The sequence below is a fragment of the Serinus canaria genome, chromosome 1A (genome assembly GCF_022539315.1).
Source record: "Serinus canaria isolate serCan28SL12 chromosome 1A, serCan2020, whole genome shotgun sequence".
In the NCBI taxonomy this organism is placed as follows: domain Eukaryota; kingdom Metazoa; phylum Chordata; class Aves; order Passeriformes; family Fringillidae; genus Serinus; species Serinus canaria.
The window spans coordinates 3,929,563-3,938,244 of NC_066314.1; the positions used below are offsets into that span (position 1 = coordinate 3,929,563).

General features: G+C 48.9%; 1 protein-coding gene across 1 annotated transcript in view; it reads right to left on the minus strand.

Moving 5' to 3' along the window:
• The window catches only part of SFMBT2 (Scm like with four mbt domains 2), a 110,146-nt gene extending 107,746 nt beyond the window's left edge, over window positions 1-2,400 (minus strand). Inside the window, exon 1 of the mRNA XM_050969872.1 lies at window positions 2,265-2,400. The gene's annotated coding sequence lies outside the window, so the exon portion shown is untranslated. The remainder of the gene's footprint in view (window positions 1-2,264) is intronic.
• Between the last annotated feature and the right edge of the window lie 6,282 nt (window positions 2,401-8,682).

Here is an 8,682-nt window from a genome sequence, read left to right on the forward strand (position 1 = left end):
TTCCCCTTCTGCAATGGCTCCATCCCTTCCCACCCCAAAGAAAACCCCACTGCAGCTCTTGCATTTTGCCACTCAAATCCCAGCACAGCTTGAAAACTGCCTTCCAAGCCTTTCTGCTTATAATTAATGCCATTTTCTGCTATTTTGGTAAGAAATCACAATTTCACCCCCATCTTCTCCCCTGCCACCCTCCCCACCACTGGTCCGTGCAATGTGAGTTTGCTGGATCCCTGAGCCAGCTTGGTCCTTGGCAGGGGCTGGAGGAAGGAGGGGGAAATGGGTGGGTTGATGGATCAGAGCCCTTTTGGAATGGGAAACCTCACCTTGCACGACAAGGTGTGCAAACAGCATCACCAACCAATAAAATAAAAATAAATAAAACCAGGTTTCGGGCAGCATCTCCAAGAGGCACAGGGAAATGAGCAGCAGAGCAGCTCCTCAGCCACTCCTGGATTCTCCCTGGCTCCTCCGTCCACACCCAGGCACTGACAGCCCGCGGTGCTGGAGCATCCCATCCCCTCCCACTCTTCAGAACGCGGATGCTCCAAAATTAACACCTTACAACCACGGTGGAACAGCAGCAGCACACCCAAGCGCTCCCTGCACAGTATTGGGGAAGTTTTTCCTGCCTCTCAGGCAGCCTCACTCCTCCACACCCCTGGAAAATGCATTTGGAAAAGGCAGCCGGGAAGGGCACCAACAACTCCGGGAGAACTCTCTGCAAACTCCGTCCCTCGCTTTGCAAAAGCTGCGATTCCATCCCCGGGGGTTTCCAGGGTCTCTCTGCAAGAGAGATGCAGCTCGCACTGCCCGAGCCGCCTGTCTGCCGCCCCACTTTCCACGTGGAGCAATTCCAGAATGGTTTTTTGCCAAACAAAAACATGCAAAAAGCGAAAAAAAAACCACCCCAGCCATCCCCAGCTGACTGCGCCCAGGAAGGTTTGACAGCTCCAACAGGACATCTCATCCCACGACATGTCTACAGCTAATGCAAAATAAATCAGCGCTCCGTCTCCCGGAGAGCATTATTTTATTTTTTTTTTTTCCCCTCTCATGGCACGCCTGCGATTTTGGCATTCAAAGGCAAATCGGCCGCGGTTCCAACTCCACACGTCCCTTCCCAGCACACAGAAATGCCCCGGCGATTTTCCCACCGCCGGGTCCGGCGGGGGGAGGATCCCGAATTGGGGATCCCATCCTCATCCCTCCGCACTGGATCCTCATCCCTCCACAGAGCGCACCTCCCCGAGCAACAAAAGAGAGTTGAACCAAGCGCCTTCCCTCTTTTTCTCCTCTCAAAATGTTTATTTGCAGTTTTTGAAGACACCTTAACCCGCCATGTTGAACAAGCTTTATAAATATTCATTTACCGCAGTTCGGGAGCGCTACGGGAAAATATGTCTAGATCAGGGCTCTGCACATTTTGGCACAGCTGATTGCTTTCTTCTCTTTTCTTTTTCCTTTTCCCCCTTCCCTCTCGCCTCCTGCAGCAGCTTTTCCCCCCCACCTCCTTTTCCCCCGCAGATTCAGAAGAAACCCACTCGCACACCCAAAATAACTCTTTCCGAGAGATGTGCATGAGCATTGTAAATCTGAAAGGAGGTCGCACGAGCGTTTGGCAGGAAAGCAGAAAAACGATAGGTATAACTTTAAAAAAAATTTTAAAAAATTTAAAAATAAGGGAATGAAACATGGGGAAAGGGAATCATAGAAAAAAAGAAAGGAAAAAGAAAAGAAGGGGGAAAAAAGCAAAAGAAAAGGGGGGGAAAGCCAAAAAGGGAGGAAAAAGCAAAAAAGGGGGGGAAAAGCAAAAAAGGGGGGAAAGGGAGAGGAAGAAAGGAAGGGGAAAAAAGGAGATGAGAGCATCTAAAATGCGATCTGCCGAGGTAAAAAGCAAGCTCCGCACGGCTGCGATGTACCCGAGAGGAGGCGCGGAGCCTCCCGGCCCGCGGGGCGCAGCCGGGCAGCGGCAGCCGCGCTCCGAGCGCCGGTCCCGGCCGGGGGCTCAGCCCCGGCACGCCAGCACTTCCACAACTCCACCGCGGGCTCACCCTCTGGAAAACGGGGGGAAAAAATACCCTCACCCATCTCTCGCGCTTAAAAAAAAAAAAAAAAAAAAAAAAATTGAAAAGAATTTTTAATACATCTTGGAAAGGGGAAAGCGACCCTCTCCACCCAAGCGCTGCAAAACCCGATAAATAAAATAAAGGGAAATGCCAGCCGGGAGCGTTTGGGAGGAGTGGCTGCGGGGCGCGGCGCCTTACCTGTGCGAGTTTGGCTTATTTTGGGGTGTTTTTCCCGTTTTTCCCCCCGCGGAGCGGTGCGCGGTGCTGCGCGGAGCGGAGCCCGGCCGTGCCTGCGCCCGCACCCGCGGCAGGCTCGTTCCAATATGGCATCCGCGCAGTGCGCATGCCTGCCGCTCTTTTTAGGGCTTTTTTTTTTCTTTCTTTCTTTCTCGATGCTTTTTTTTTTTTTTTCTCTTTTAATATTTAGCAGCCAACTCCTTCGTTGACCTTTTCCAGCAGTTTCAAGAAAAGGGATTTTAAAAATAATAATAATAATCACGCGCGCATCCCAACCCGCACCGCCCCGGCTGCTCCGCGCCCACGGTGCCTCCGCGCCTTGAGCCGCGCCTCCGCCGCGGGTTTGGGCTCCGCGGGCGAGGGCAGGGATGGAATCCACGCGTGGAAGCGATGCCGCGGTTCGGCTGCGCTCCGCGGCGCGGGGCAGCGCGCACGGCATCCCGGGCTGGCCGCCCGCGCCCTAAATGCCATAAAATGCCATCAAATACCATCAAATCCAAGCCTTCAACACCGGAGCGCTGCCTCCCGGCTTGCACTCCCCACAACCTTTTATTTCGCTTTCCCTCCTCGTTTCGCGTCGCCAAGAAACTTCCAAGGGAGGGAGATGGGGGAAGAAGATGGGGAAAAGACGGAAAGCAAAAAATGCGGCTCATCCCTCAGCTCGCCCGTTCCCTCCGCTTCGCCAGGCTCCGGCATTACCTGCTTATTCCCTGTCGCGGAAAATAAATAAAATATATCACGAACAGCCGGCGATCTACAAGGCGGGATGTAAAATCAACTGGTGGGCACCCTCCGCCCTCCCGGCGCGCAGGGACACGCACAACTTTCCCTGCTTTGCTCCTCGGGTTATCGGATGGGATTTTTTTTCCCCCTTTCGGGTTATTTGATGGTTTTTCCTTTCTTTGGCGAGTGCGGGGGATTCGCGCTGCACGCCGCTGCTGCTGCGGGGGTGTTCGCACGTACAGCCACACTGCGGGATTTTTCAGATTGAATAGATATTCTGTTCTCCCCGCCCGAGAAAATCAGCCCTGCTGCAGGACTGGAAAATCATACCAGACACCACTGCCCGTGCCCCCAGTCCGGCTGGTCCTGCTCTCGGGGAGGGGGTCAGAAAAATCCCCTGGGGTGGAGGGATGGGGATAAATCCTCATTTCTGCAGCAGGGGTTTCTCGGGATGCTCTGACCGCCCGCAGATCCCAGAGCTTTCCCCACCCCGTCTGCTCAGCAGCGGGGCTGGGGGTGAATTTTGCAGGATTTTTGCCCCCCCCCCTTGCTGCCCTGCTCAGGGACTGTGTAAAGCATCTTTGATGGGGATTTTTGGAGCCCCAGCTCCCGTCTCCCTGCAGGCGCGATTGGTGCGATTGAGGATTCAAGTGGATGCTTTTGGAGCATTCTCCGAGGTGGGGGTTGATGCAGGGCACATACATTCAACAGGTCTGGAGGACAGCTGAGGGAAAGGACATCCCGGTTTTGAGGCAGCAACCAGTCCTGGACTTTGTCCTTTCCACAAATTCCTTTTGGAATTAACCCCAAACGCTGCTGTGTCCATCCCCGCGCCCGAGCTGCCAAATCGACCTCACCCCTCATGCTCAGATGCAACTGCTGTCTCCATTTGCCTTTCTCTGGACATTTCTGAGCCAAGGTTTGAAGTTTCTAGGTTGATTTTGTGAGCATCCCTTCTTGCAGGAGCAGGGAGGGTGATCTCACATTGGGGAAGATCTGGTTTTTTCCACAGGTGACCGCAGCTCTTCTCTGCCCTATTGCAAGCACCAGCACCCTTTTCACTGGTTCTTGCTGGGACTCATCACTGAACCTCCCAAATCCCTTTCCCTTCCATTCTCTCCAATCCCTTTCTCTTCCACCAGCCTCTTATGGATTTTGTGCAGGAAAACAAGTAAGGGGTGGAATAAAGATGAAGAAATATTTTGATTCTGGAATACATTTGAGAAGATAGCGAAGACTGGGAAAGAAGAGCAAATATTGCAGTGTTTCTTCAGCACAATCCATGTTCTTGCCATTCTCACTGCAAGAGGCCACAGGCATGGGCTCAGCCTCTCCTGTTCCAGCAGATTTCCTGGAAAACAAATACAAATACAAATACAAATACAAATACAAATACAAATACAAATACAAATACAAATACAAATACAAATACAAATACAAATACAAATACAAATCAAGCAGCTCCTTCTTTCAGAGTTTGGGCTGGATGGGATTTTAAAACAGCAAGAGAACACTCTCAGAACTTCAAAACATGGCCAAAAACCCAACTAGATGCCAGGAGAGCATTGAAGTCCTGTTTATCCAGATGATTGTGGGTGACATTTTCAGGACAGTGACATTTCAATTTTTCCACACAGTTTTGAAAGGAAGATGCTCTGCAAACACCATATCTGTGTTCTCTCTCTCTTTTAATCTGCTCTGAATTAGGTTACACTGAGATTCCTCTGGCTGCAGCCCCTCCTCATCTAAAGCTGGTGGCATCATCCAGTTCAGGGACAGCCACAGCCACAGTGGCTCTCACAGCACTTCAGGTGTTTCTCCATCTCCTTTCCTTTAACACTAGATGCCTTTGTGCTTTATTTCCATTCAGGCCTAAGAGGCTTTCCCAGAAGTTTTGGCTCCACAGTCTGCTCTGGAACTTCTTCTTCCCTCTTCACCTTGATTTTCTCTTTTAGTTTCATTTAGAGACTATTTCTGAAGCACTGATGGTTCAATTGGCCCTGTATGGAGAGATGTGGAAGAAAGCCTTCTAAGAGTTTGTGATCTAAATTAGGTCTGTGGATGGCGTCCAAAGAGGTGGTTTGAAACAAAAAAAAAAAAAAAAAAAAGAAAATAACAGTAATTAAAGCTGAGGAACAAAATTCCCTTGGAACTTTTCTAAGTGGCTGCTACTACAAAGCTCTCAGTTATGAATGAAAAGGTGCAGATTTATATCAGGGCTGAGCTGGAGATGACTCTAACAGCTCCTGTTGGCAGCAAAGACTTTGCATCTTGCTCGTTGCTGAGAATACAAATTGGTTTAGTGGACGTGAACTGCAGTAAGTGCTGAGAGATTTCATTCTAATAGTAGCTTTGAGAGCATCACTGGGGAAAAAAGAAAGTGCTTTGAGAAATACTGAATTGTGCCAGTGTAGTATCCCAAGATGTAAAACAGATTTAAGCCCTAGCAGAAACCCACCCTGAGATCAGCTCCAGTTTCAGACTCAGTGACACTCAGGGATGAATCTTCCACTGATCTAAAGCAACTCCATTAATTTCACTGCTGTCCATGCTCCTTAGTGATGCACTTCTTGGCAACCATGACACCTGATCTCGTGTTTCAAGTTAGGAACAGAGGTTTCACATCTGAATTTTGTTGTTTTTAACTAAAGCACTTTTCTTCAAGTAGCACTGATAAAAAAGATTTACCTGAGCACCAAGTACCCAAGCTGTAATGAACATCCATCTGCTGCTGCCTCTGATGATCACTCCCAAAGGATGTAACTGTTCACATTCCAGACTTTCCATAGCTGGACACACAAAAACTGTCCAACCCAGTGAAGTTCAGAGAGTCCCATTACTTCAGATCAGATATTAGCAGTTCCTGATCTGCAGGATAAGATAACTAAGACACAAAATTTTCCCATTTTACAGGCTGTTGGCTTCAGCAGGTTCATGTTTTTGGAGGATAGGTGGAGATGTAAAAAGGCCCCTACCCAAGGAGGCACAGACAGAGATGTTATAGCATTAACACTCCTAATTTTTCTCTTTTTTCCTGGCTTGGGAAGAGAAATGCTCTGAGGGACACTGTGGGATTTGTAGGTGGTTGTGTGTTTGGTTATCCATTTCTGGCCCAAATTTAAGCAGGTGCCTGAAGGACCCATAAGCTGAACATGGTGCTGAGATGACATTTGTGTTCATGAGTAAATGGCATTAGCCTTGCAGACAGCTACTGGGGGGGTCTGAGACAACTTTTCTACAGGTAAAATGGCAAAGCTGAGGCTCTGGAGCTTCATGTTTGATTAACACTGTGAGACTGGGCACAAGTTCCTTGGTGGCAGCCAGGTTTCCTTTTAGCCCAAAGAATGGGGTTATCTCCACTTTTGGAGGTATTTGCCTGCTTTTGGGATGCTGATTCCTGCCCTGGAAAGGGGCAGGGCTGTGCAGCTGGCACTGGGGAATGCTTTGGGGCTGGTTAACAGTGTCCAGCCTGAGTGAGCAAAAGGGTGGAGGGTGTCTAACAGGAGCTGAGTGTCAGAGAGGAGACACAGGACATCACTGGGGCCACCTCCACTCTTAGGTGCAGTTCCTGTTAGTTCCTCTGCCATACTCATCTCCTGGCACTGCTCCTGGGCTCCCAGCAAAGCCTCTCTGCATTTTCCCTCTCCTCTCAACAAACTGTTCAGTTTCCTTCAGCTTCCAAGTTTTCACCCCACCTTATCACAATCTTTACAAGAGGTAAAGACACCATCAGGCCCTTATTTCATGACAGCTCATGGGCCAGGGCTTTCACTTCTACCTTTGTCTTGTTTTTATCCATCAGCCCTAATTCAGAAAGAAGTTGGTTCCTGAGAGGTGGCATTGGGATGCTGAAAGACTTGTTTCACAGTGCCATCTCCTGGAGATCATATTTAGGCTGAATTTCTCTGATACCTTTTTCTTTTCTGTGTATCTGAGCTTTGAAGGCAGGTGTTTAAGGCATGATCTAAAGAAGAGATTAGCATAAGTGAAGTTAATCCAAAATTTAAACTCCCTCTTTATGCTTCACAGTAAAAGTCCTGCCTCCTGAACGCTGGGAACAGCAAAGGAATTGCTGGCTTGGGATTCATAAAATATTCATTGGGTTATGGTCTCACAGGCTTTGCACCTCTTGGCAGCACCAGCCCTGTGTGCAGTGATTGCAGAGGCAAAACATCCCCTGGGGAGGTGAAAGGGCCCCTGGTGCAGCCCTTCTCCTGCAGGAACTCAAGGAATGCCAGGGAAAAGGGCTCATCACCTCTCAAATGGGAGCTCTCAGGGCCAGGCACCCCCACAGCCTCCAGCAGCAGCTGCCCTGCACACTCTGCCCCAGACACAAACCCCACGTGGAGACCCCCACACCACCTCCATAGCCCAAAGCACTTTATTTACCCAGTTTTCATTTATTTTTACTGCCTGTTGATTAGAAATTGCTGCATAGGGGTTGTGGCTATTCAGCAGAGGGGCAATGAGTGGCTTTAATATTAACTGGAGAATCTGAGCCAGTACCTCATGCCTGCAGCTCAGGAATGCCCAGAAAGCGTGGTCTCTGTGCTAAACAATGCTCTCCCACCTTAGCAGTAAATGAAAAGGAAGCACATGTTATACCCAATAAATCACAGGGCTGAGGTTCAATACTGAGGCTCACAGCTATGAGCCTTATTGATTGTGCCAGCACTACAGGAGGGACCCACTCTCATATCAAAAACTTGCTCATTTCTACCATTTACTAACAGCTTCTTCATTTATTTCAAGTGTTTACAGGCTTTGCCTTGGCAGGAAAGCTCCTCCTGGCTTTTAGCCTTTACCAGCTGGTGTTGGGAAGGGAGGCTGGGGAAACTGAGGCAGGAGGAGCTCTCACACACAGATCTGCAGGCCCAGGGAAAGGCTGTGACAATGGAAATGGATTTACACCTCAGATGCAGCACTGTGGTTACAGCTTTCACTTAACAGGAGTGTTTCTGCCAAGTTCTGTGGTGTCAAACAAGTAAATTCTCCATTTCCCTCCTGTTTCACACAGGAATACCCACAATGGCAGAACGAGACCAAAATCTCTCACTGGCAAGGATGACCAGGAGCTCATGTTTCATTAAAGTGCAAGTTATGCACCACATCTGCATTTCTTGTCATTGCTGCACATGGAGTGAATTCTGTGTCATAGCCTGCAAAATATTGAGTTGGTCTGGCTCTCTCAGTGCCCTCCTTGCATGGTGGGCTCAAAACCCAGCCCAGGCATTTCCATGGTTTTGGTACCTAATAGGATTTAGGAGCTGGACAACTGTGGGCAGAAATGCCCTGGCACATTCCCACAACAGCCCAAAAGCCCATCCACAGCACAATTTGTGCCCAAAATTTCTCTGGCAAACATCTCACCATGAAGCAAAACCTAATCTGGCAATTGCCCATTTGACCTTCTCCTCCCTCCTTCCTGCCCCCACTCAGCACCACCCCCAAATTCACAGCAAAGTATTAAAAGTACTAATTACTATAGTATTATAGTGCTAATTACTAAATATAATATACTAACAGTATATCAGTACTTTGAGGGATTTTTTTGGACAGTACTAAGATGAAAATGATGCATTTAGAAGTGTCTCTCTGAAGCTGACTATGAAAAGGGCTCGTGGATGGCTTTTGCTCTTTTAATGGCTCTTCCTGT